General features: G+C 29.2%; 1 pseudogene; it reads left to right on the top strand.

The window, feature by feature from the left end:
- Positions 1 to 6,525: 6,525 nt before the first annotated feature.
- LOC102582694 (glyceraldehyde-3-phosphate dehydrogenase, cytosolic-like) lies at positions 6,526 to 8,965 on the top strand (annotated as a pseudogene).
- The last annotated feature ends 2,629 nt before the right edge of the window (positions 8,966 to 11,594 follow it).

Below are 11,594 nucleotides of genomic sequence, written 5' to 3'. Positions count from 1 at the left end.
CCTCCCCCGCCTAAAATTGTTGAAAATCCGGCGAATATTCAAAATCCGGCAACGGATGGTTCATCTAAGTAGAAGGAGTGACAAAGAGAGAAAAAATGAAGAAAAAAAAAGGTCACCTCTGCAAATCAAAAAGGGGAAGAAGAGGAAGGGGAAAATTGTTGAAACCCCTTCTGATTCCGATTTTGATTTTGTTACTGAAATCAAAAGAAAAAGAAAAAAAAACAAATGTAGAAGTTGGAGCATCTTCAAAACCATCAACAAGAAGAACAACAAAAAGTTAATTTTTTTAATTTTTGGACGATTATTTTGTGTTTAAGTATTTGATGATATATAATATCATATGTTTTCTTTCAGGCAGATACCGTTTACATATGAATTACTGATTGCCTATTACAATTTCAAGATACTATTTTGAAAATATCAGTGTGTTTCCAAACTGTACATTTATTGGATGAAATCTGATTAATATGTGTATGACTACGCTTTAATGTTTTGATTTTGAAAATTTTATGAATTGTGATATAATAATGGTATACAAATGGTATGAATTGCGTTTTAACATTGGTGTGATTGTCTATTAACTGTGTTTATGGTATAAATTATTAAATTGTGTTTTTGGATGAAACGTGTATGAAATCTGATTAATACGTGTATGCCTATGAGTTTAATATTTTATTGTTGGATATTGTATGAATTGTGATATAATATTGATATTCAAATGGTATAAATTGTGTGATTATATGAATTTATCAATTTTTATACATGTTGTTTGGATAAAACGTGTATGAAATTTTGATTAATATGTGTATGACACTAACTAAAGTTAGTGTGGGAATGAAACACTAACTGCAATTTGTTTTAAATTTATTTATAGTAGGACACCAGTTGAAAACCAAATTAATATTCATATAAACTTACATTAAATTAAATACTCAGGATACCATAATTACCTTTTATAATTATCACTAATATTTACACTATCTTATGTATTAAGCTGGAATAAATTTTATTTTTAACAGTATGCAATCTGTATGATTAATGAATGAACCGTGTATAAAGAATGAACGGTATATTAAACACTAAGTTTATAATGCACTTCAAGCCAATTATGTTTCATATCAAAACAAAACATTAATCTAAACGACAAAATAAAATAAAAATTATATATAGTCTAAACAAATAAACAGTCATTAGTTTTGCACAGGATAATTTGAACATGCATACTAATTATTTTGATCAACAGTTTGATCATTTTTGTTTCATTTTGCTATCATTCTAAAACAAACGTTAAACAATAATAAATACTAACCCGAAGGATCCCATCTTTCACCATGTTTTGATTAAAACTGATACGTAGTTGTCCATCACAACAAAATCAAGAATTTTCAAAGATGAAAAAATTTCAATTACTCGAATGTGAGATTTTTTTTTGTTGAAAATTGAAGAAAGAAACGTTGAAATTATTTTGTTGCAAAATGAAGAGAGAGAAACGTTGAAAAAAGAAGAAGATAAAATCTGAATTTTTATTTGATTTTAACTGATTTGAGTGAATTAAGGATACTAAATAATCTTAATTAGTTTAAATCCCTTAATTCGTGCTATTTATTAATTATCTACAATAAATAATCAAATTAAATTAACACCACAATTTCAGTTTATTACCTATTTTCATTAAAAAACGTTTTTTTTTTCATTTTCCTTTTATCTCTTTATTTTATTTAAACAACTTTTTTCAATTATTGAAAACGGTTTTTTTTTTAAAAAAATTATTTGTTAGAACCTGAAATTTTTAATGTTATAACTTGAAAGTCTAAATCTACTGCTATAGCTTGAAAATATTACTATAATATATGACATATAAAATTTACACTTTCTTTTAATCCGAACATTGGCTCCGTCATGTTCATATCAGCACCAGCCTGCGAGGCTTCCATAAATTCCTGGGCTTGCAATAGTAGATGTTGAACCCCTTCGGCTACTTCGTGTGTCTATTTTTTTAGATTTTGAACCCCCTTACTGAAAATTCTGGTTCCGCCACTGGTAGCCAGGTTGTAGACCAAATCTATTTGGAACCACAAACAGAGAAGGAAGGCATCAGTACCATTCTACCAACTAAATTTGAAGAATCATTAATTCACCGTTGGTATCAAACCGTTCACATCCTACTGTATACATTAAAGTATGAACTTAAACTTCTAGCAGGATCGACAGGAAAATAATTACTTGTAATTTTTTGTCAATGCAATAAGTAACATACTCAATGACGTCTACAGTCATGCCACAGACCATGATTTTTTTAATTTTTTTTTCAAAAAATATTGGCGCTCTTTAATAATCTTAGAAGGATGTCATGTGTCACGGAGAAGTATTCAAAATAATATTCTATTGTTAAATAAAAGTATACGTAGATCTTATTTCTACTTTAAGAGATAGAGAGATTATTATATTTTATTTATTTTTCATTTTTCATTTGATGGTAGTAGAGTTTGACTAGTCTGAATTCATGTTGCGTAGGTTCTCATTTGAGGAGGATTGCCCTATACCAATGATTTTTCGGATTTGGCTCCCATCCATTACCCTTTCCCTCTATTTCATCAAGTACACATCTAGATAAGAGACATGTGTATTATTTAATTATTAATGGTCAAGATTATATTGCATTAACTAATATCATAGCCATAGTTAAGTGAATAAGTTTTTAAAAAATATTTTCTATAAATTTAGTAAGAATAATTAATTCTTCTCAACTTTTGGTATCCATATATTTATATCATTAATTTTATTTAATATTTTTATAGTTAAATATTAAAATTATTGAACATGAACTTAACAACGTTTAATTTATTTAGCCTAACAGTAGTCTTACAAAATATTTTGCCTTTTTCTTTTATTTTTTAAAAAAAGAATATTTTGATTTTGGATACTTTCACTTTTGTAATTCTAACGCATTTTTTACTTCCCATTTTTATTATATGATTTCTATCATCAATGATAATGCTTTCTTTTATTTTTTAAATTTCTCAACATAATATTTCAAGAATAAATTTGCTAGCACAGGAAGCGATTAAATAATGTACAATATTAATATTTGCATATAGAAATATAAAATGAATCTAAGATTTGTAGGAATATTTTTCTTACCAAAGTTAAGAAATTATTTTTTCAAAACTTATTCACTTAACTATGATTATGATACCAGTTAATGTAATATAATCTTGACCTTTAATAATTAAATAGTACACACGTCTCTCATCTGCATGTGTACTTGATGAAATGGAGGGAAAGGATAATGGATGGGAGTCAAATCCTGATTTTTCTATACCCAAAATTAAAATTTGAGATCTCTGATTAAGGAAAGAACAACCGGTAGAGACTATTTTTGTTGCTATTGGAACCTTTTTATTTTTTATTTTATTTTTAATCATGAAGTTAATCTCTAATGTCATTTTTAAATCGGATCTGGATCATGAAAATAAAATGAAATGGCAATCCTTATACCAAATTTGCTTGGACTATTTTTCAAATTCCGTATTCTACTTATTTTCTGTTTTTAAATATTTTTTTTTGGGTATCATTTCAATGGTAGACATCTATATTGAATTGAATTCATGCCTAATTTTTGGATACACGATTTTTCTCATCTTCTTCTTGTCAGTGAGTGCATGCTTCCATAAGGGTATTTAGACATATATTTATACATTTGTCTTAAATATATTGACCTCATTTAATATTGTCATAATATCCAATTATATATTGTTAGTCATAAAGCTGTAAAGTCAAAAAATGAAAAATCTATTTACTTTTCTGTTAAATAGTGAAAATAAGTCCTTTTTTAAGGTGCTTTCATGGAAGAAAAAAGAGAGGGTAGAGATTTAGCCAATACACAGTCACATAACCGCCAGATAATTGTTAATCCACCAATCTATATCTTATTGGTTGGCTAGTGAATTAATAAATTTAATCCTATCTACCTAATCCGTGCATAAGCAGCCCTAATCTCTCTCACAGGTATAATAGAAACACTGTCTTCCAGATTTTCAATCTACAAACTCTCTCTCAACATGGGTTTTGCAATTTCAGGTAAGTTTTAATCACAATTTTTCATCTACTTGCTGTTTTTTTTTTTTTTTGTCTTTAATCTGTGGTTTCAAACTGTCAAAGTTTAATCTTTTACTTCTCTGCTTTAGTGTTCCAATTTTAGTATTCAATTTTTGCTTAAATTTCTTGGTTTATGTCATTATTGTTTGTTCTGTCTGATCCAATCTTTAATTGCTGGATGGAGTTTAATTCTTGTTTTTTAAAATTTAATTTGATAGAGTATTTGGCCTTGTAATTATATGTAGCTCCACTCATATTAAACAAAAAACAGTTTGGCAGCTCAGATATTGGGGAAAATCAGTTCTTGAAGAATTTGAAAATTATGAAATTTTAGGAAGACAAACGCATAAGAAAGTCTAGAAACTCTTTTAGAAGAAATGAGAACTGGAAGCAAACAACAGAGCACTAATAAAATAATTAACAATAGGGGAATTTACATGACCATTGATATGAAAAGAAATCTTTGCAGTTTTCTCGGGAATTGAGGAGTTCACGAGCTACTCAAAGATCTCATACATCAGTATCTTTGTCCATTTATTCCACTTGAACTCCTAACAAGGTCCTATGTGCATTTCGAGACTCTTCAATTGTTTGGTTCACCAGTTAGGTAAGGGATAAATTCCTCTTTAGAAACCATCAACTTCATACCTTAGCTAAAAGTTTCAAATTTCTAAATAATAGTGTTAACTAAAAGAAAAGTTGTTATATCGCAACGCAAAGAAGTGAACATTAAACAAACTTGGTAGAAAGAAAAATAGAAAAATTAGAAGAGAAGAACCTAATAATCTTACCTTTTCTTAACTTGTATTATGTATATAGCTGCAGAAGAACATCAGTAAGTAAATTAGACAGTGTCGACAGAAAAACTACAATATTTAACACTAAAGAGTGAATAAGAAAGAGAGGAGGACAGTTGAGAAACTCACCCAAAGCCGGATGACACCTTGAAGAAGCAAAGGAGAATGAGAGCTGTAGAGTGAAAGATAATAAAGTGAAGGAAATTGAGAATTGTAGAGTTAAATCTAATCCATAAAAAAAGAGTTAGATCTAAAGTGATACATGTGTTTTACTGAAGTAGAAAGGCAGGGCACGTATCTAATTACCAATGAGATAGGTTCAACTCTATTGTACAATTGATACTACTTTTTGTATAACTATCAACTTAATTGTTAACACCTTGTGTTTACTTATTAATAATAGAAATTCATGAACTAAAACAACAGGGAGGTACATTGTATATGTGCTTGGCCGTGTGTATGTAGTGTAGTGCATTTGGGAATTTTCGTGGGTCTTCACTTTTTCAAATTTGATTGGGGATGTATTGAAGTTGTGTAAATGACTTAGAAAACAAAAGAACTATATGTGGACCAATGATAAATCTAAAAGGACTTCAGAGAAAGAACAAATATATTTTTTCATCTTTAAAGGTGTTTTATTTTCAAAAAATAAAATCGTTTGAGCATCAGAGTGTCTATGCTCGAATCTGCCTCTTGGAGGCACGACAAATGGAGTTATTGCCTCCTCAACTGAATGAAGGGGAATGCAAACAAGAGAAACGTTGTGGTTGTTTCAGCTGATAATGAAAGCAAACCACGTTTCTTGACCTTTCTGTTTGATATGGGTCGCTCTAACTAATAGATAAATAACTTTTCTTTTATGAGCTCTTTTTTGCTCAATTTAGTGTCCAATGCAGCAGGGGAATGAAGGAAAATTACCTGGTAATACAACTATTGTAATATAATGCTTCTTAATTAGCAAGAGGTAGTTAACTTTGGATATCATAGCTACCAACTGGGATTTGGATAAATAATTGGATATGGGGAATGACTTTTTGAGAAGTAGAAGGGGAATGAAGGAAAATTTTTGAGAAGGATTTTTTTTTTTTTTGAGAAGGCGAATGAAGGAAAATTACCTGGTAGTAAGATTTCTGTGTTGAAGAATTGGTATGAGCCACACTCAAAATGGCTTTATTCAACTGTGAGTTTGTCACCTAAATAATTGATCATATCTACATACGTATATTAATATGAATTAACAAACTTTTTTTTTTTGCAAGTGTACTTGATCCATTACAAGTGAATGTTATCATCATCATTTATATAGTCAAGATTTCTGTTATGAGAATAAGAAATTGTAGCAGGAAGAGTATAAGGCAAAACTTGTCGAGGAAACAGGGTTCCAACTGAAGCAAATAAATAACTGGTTCATCAATCAAAGCAAGCGCAATTGACATAGCAATTCACAGTCTGTAACATTTCTAAAGTCCAATCCCAGAAGATAAAGAGAAATCAACGATGTCCCTCGAAAGAAGTCAAGAACATATTTAAATTCCTGCATCTTCTTGATGCCATTAATGAAATCACTACTTCATAAAAAAATAAAAATAAAACAGAAAGAAATCAAGAACATATATAGGCTGATGGTGATATGAATATAACAGCTTTGAAGCAGAGTGTTGAACTATCTATTGTGGGTACATGTTTAGCAGTTGCAACTCCGTTATTTGCTTCGGCCAAACAAGTAGCATGCTTGCTAGAACTTGATATAATTGATTTAATTGAGGTGTGTTTGGTTAACTTGTTTTTCTGTTATTGGAGTTTGTTGTCTGTGTTTTGGCATGAAGAATTGTCCAGAAACAGGAGTTGTGATGAGGTATGGAGTGTTGTTTAGTAACAGAAGTTGTGCTCTGCAAGCAATCAAAAAATATTATGACCCAAGTATGTTATGCTTGATGTGTTGTTTATAAAAATAAATTTCTTTGACAAATAAATTTGAACTTTTATTTGATTCTGGCTTTAATTTATACTTTGCCAGTTGTTTGTTGTTCCAATCTGATTTAATGGAATGACATTTCCTTTGTGGTTACTACGAATGAAGTGCATTATTTATACGTTCAATCTAGTTTGTTGGGCCCGTGCTAAGCACGGGCATATCACATCTAGTTTCTTGCTACATTGACTCTTGTTCTCACTAAACCTAATTTCTCTCCTTACATTTTTTAGCTTTCAACTCCTTTTTCTTAACAATGGCAAAGATCAAGATCTGAATCAACAATAACTCCTTTTCATTGATTTCTATGTTTAATCGGCTACATTTACTATAATTTTACCAAGTAGTTTTGTGTTGTGTGTTCTGTATCTGCTCGTGTTTAGTGGTGTGATGTTGAGTTTTGTTTTCCAATTTTATTTTTTCAATCATGATTCGATAGGATTGGTCGTTTGGTGGCTAGAGTTGCTCTGCAGAGGGATGATGTTGAACTAGTTGCAGTGAACAATCCATTTATCTCTACTGATTACATGGTATAGTTTGTTGCTAGATGTCTTTACTCATTATTTATATATGATGCTTTTATGTGCTTAGACTAGATCTGTAGAGGGGCTTAACTTGGATCTGTGTGATTGGTGCAGACATACATGTTCAAGTATGATTCAGTACATGGACAATGGAAGCACCATGAGCTTAAGGTTAAGGATGAGAAGACCCTTCTCTTCGGTGAGAAGGCTGTTACAGTTTTTGGAATCAGGTATTTTTTGTCCCAGGAAATAAATCCTTGTGTTTAGTTTAGTTTAGTTTGGTGCTGAAGAAATTTCTGCAATTGTTGAGGAACCCTGAAGAAATCCCATAGGCTGAAGCTGGTGCTGACTTTGTTGTTGAATCAACCGGTGTCTTCACTGACAAGGATAAGGCTGCTGCTCACTTGAAGGTATGGTTGATCGATATCTCTATCTGCATTTTCATTTTCAAAATCACATCTTTCAGTAATGGCATAGATATGAAGTTTATAAGGACTTGTTAAATTTTTGATAACTAGAAAATCTTCTTATTGATTGTCTCTAAAGTTTGGATTTTAGTCTCAAATTCTCCAAAGCAAAACCCATTACTGTTGCATAGCTATTCATTCTATTTTCATTGGAGTTTGAGGGTTACTGCATCTTCTATTAGACTTGTACTTTGTATTATCTTGATCGAGTTGCATTCATTATAATGTAAGTTGCTGAAGAAGTGCTCCCATTGCTTAATGGCAAATTGATGGAATGGCCTTCAGAGTTCCAACTGGTGATGTTTCTGTTTTCGACCTTACTGTAAGACTAGAGAAAGAAGCCTTATATGATGACATCAAGGCTGCAATCAAGTAAGTTTCTGTTTGATCACGTGTTGTTTTTGTTTGTCCCTTGTGCAGCAACACTAACTACTTGTGTGTTATTGGTCCATAGGAAGGAATCAGAAGGTAAGTTGAAGGGTATCTTGGGATACACTGAATATGATGTGGTTTCCACAGACTTTGTTGGTGACCACAGGTATATACTTTGTTCAGTTCACTCAGAAGGGGTCTTGAATTGCATGTAGTTTAATGTGAAATGTAACTTTTGGTGCAGGTCAAGCATTTACGATGCCAAGGCTGGAATTGCTTTGAGCAAGAACTTTGTGAAGGTTGTGTCATGGTATGACAACGAATGGGGTTACATGTAATGTTGTGTGCTTTTAGCCCTTCTCTTTACACTTCTGAACCTTCCTTAGCAAATGTCGATTTTTTTTTATGTTTAACACAAAATCTGTATATGTTTGTCTGTGCAGCTCCTGTGTGATTGATTTGATCTACCATATGGCTTCCGTTGCTGGAGGCTTTGATGCTTGGAGAAACCGACAACCCGTTTAGTTTTTGCTTGAATCATTGGAGTATTAGTTTTCTGGACTGGGAGTGGTCTTCTTGTTTAAGTGGTAATGGAATAACCAGAGAAGAACAGTGTTTATCTTTGAGAAATCTTGCGCTGTTTGTTTACTATTAACTTGTCATGAATGAATCAAACTTCATTTTTTCCAGTATCAGACTATCAGTTATCAATTTTTTGCCTTTTGTTATCCTTGAGTTCCAGTCTTGGCTTGGCTAGTTATATTTTCTTACACTCTGTTTGGATCATTGTTACCCATTGTATTATATTGTATTGTTATTATATACACAACGTTTGTTTTGGTTGTTACTTAAAATATATTGTATTTTATTGTTAAATTTCGTTGTTATATAACAATGAAAATCCCCATTTTATGGAACGATCGATTTGGTGTGTTCCTGTTGTTATTTAGTTTCTTTTTTCAATTATATCCTTTCTTAATATTTCATAATACTATTTTATACTTTGCCCTATAGTATTTAATATCCGTCAAACCTTCTACCTAGAATAATTAAGTAGATTTTAGTAAATTTATAAATTACAATACAGTACGATACAATCAAATCACACAATAAAAATGCTATTAAACAACAACAAACAATACAGCCTAGCCAAACATTATATCTATCATACAATACATTATGAAATAATGAGTAACAATAATCAAACAAAATGTTATTGTCCTATATATACCTACTATTTTCGTTGAGATACCTTTCTTATGCGAACTGTTATCTCAATTTCTTTGACATTCTGGCTAGGTACTTTGGTTGAGACTTGCTGAGTTTTTCTTTTTTTCTTCTAAAAAAAGTTGAGAAAAAAGTAAAGATGGATAGCGTTATTGGTCAAACAAATCCTTATATTTAGGCATTTGTACATGGCTACATGTAATTAAAGTTCGATTTGAGAATTTTGTATGATGATTTCACATTTTTCAAATATAAAATTGATCCATAGTTCATATTAAAAAAAAATTACCATTTTAAATCTATCAACTAGTTACTTCATACGTAAACAAAACTTATAGTTAGTATTATTCTTATCATTCAATTTTTTTTTATCACATTAAACCAACTTCTATTATGTGGGAGGGTATATTAAAGAGTATAATACATTATAATTTATGTATAATTTTACCTTTTTATCGATGTAAAGTTTGATCGATAAATAATTTATTATTTTTATAATAATTTTGTGGTAGTGTATTATACTTAATTAAGATTGTGCTTATTTATTAAGAATATATATAAAAAATTGAAGCAATTTTTTTTTTTTTCCACAATTTATGGATTTTTATAATTATGAGCAAAAAAGTATAACTTAAAAACTCAAATTATAAGTTCAAATAAAACTTCAATTTCTTCTCATATTAACTACTTCAATTTTATCTCATATAATTACTTCAATTTTATCTCATATGATTTCAAATTATCATTTCATCTCACATAGCCAAACGGGTTCTAAGAGTATTTGGTAGGGAAAAAAACATTTTCCTAAAATAGCGTTACAAATCTAATCCTTATATGTCAACTAAGAGTTTGTTTGATATGAGAAAAAATATTTTTTATCTTAAATTTGATATGGTTGATCAAAATCAATTTTAGACATATTTTACTAAAGTCATGAATTTAACAGGGCTAAACTTCAGACATTTTTTAACTGAAGTTGTGACCTTTAGATATAAAAGCTTGTCAAAGATAAATTCTTTAATTGAAGTTATAACTTTGATAGTATCTAATTTCAAACATTTTTAAAAATTGAAATTGTATTCTTGACAAGTCTCAACTTTAGACACTTTCGCATGAGCTTTAGAATATATATTTGGCTAAACTTCGTACGTTTTAGCATGAAATTTAGATGAATAAATTTTTGTTAGAACAAATAACTTATCTTTTCGAATTTTAACAATCAAATACACAATTCAATACCAAATCTACCTTGAATAAGCTTAAATATGACAAATAAGTCTCTAGAATAAAATAACAGTTGTCAAAAAATAATAAATTTAATAAAATAAACAATAATGATAGTTTATTATTATTTTCAAGCTTTTCCAACAAAAAGCTTATCAACTATTATCAACTTAATGTTTCATGTAAAGCGTAGTAAATTCAATTCAAATTCGAAGATGGATAGTAATTTCAGATAAGAAGAAGAGAGAAAGTGGACCAGCCTCTTTTTGAAGTTTATTAATACACTAGTGTTCTTGTCCGCGCTTCGCGCGGTTATAAGATAAACTTAAATATATTTTAAAATAATTAATTTCACTATTTGATAAATGTTTTAATAAATAATATAATAAAAGAGAGAAACACAAATTAAAATACGACTTCGATATTACTTATTCAGAAAAATTACTAAAAATAAATTTTCATATTGATAAAAAAGTTGAAAATATAAACGTTGATATGAAAAGTTAAAAAGTTGTTCTCTCTCAATCTATTATTATAATATTATCGTGGTAATTATTATAAATAAATTGGAGTAATAACTATACAAAGGATAACACCTTCTTTAATGTAGAAAAAAATAAAAGAAACTTGTATTTGCTTTCAATAATAATAAATTTAATACACATTAATATATATTCAAATTTATTATGGTAAAAAGAAAAAAGGAAAAAAATATTACTCTCCTTATTTACACTCCATTTATGTTGTTAAGAAGAAAATTAATTTATATATATGATTTTTTTTTAACACTTTTTAACATAAATTTGTTATTGAGAAATTTAAAGTTTTTCTCGAAAAAAAAAAGAGTTATGGAAATTATTTTTTTAGTTATATATATATATATATATATAAAATCTTAATTTTACTATACATA

Source organism: Solanum tuberosum, unplaced genomic scaffold, assembly GCF_000226075.1.
Source record: "Solanum tuberosum cultivar DM 1-3 516 R44 unplaced genomic scaffold, SolTub_3.0 scf00027, whole genome shotgun sequence".
NCBI lineage: Eukaryota > Viridiplantae > Streptophyta > Magnoliopsida > Solanales > Solanaceae > Solanum > Solanum tuberosum.
The sequence above is the reverse complement of the archived record's forward strand: the minus strand, read 5'-3'. Positions and strand labels throughout refer to the sequence as shown.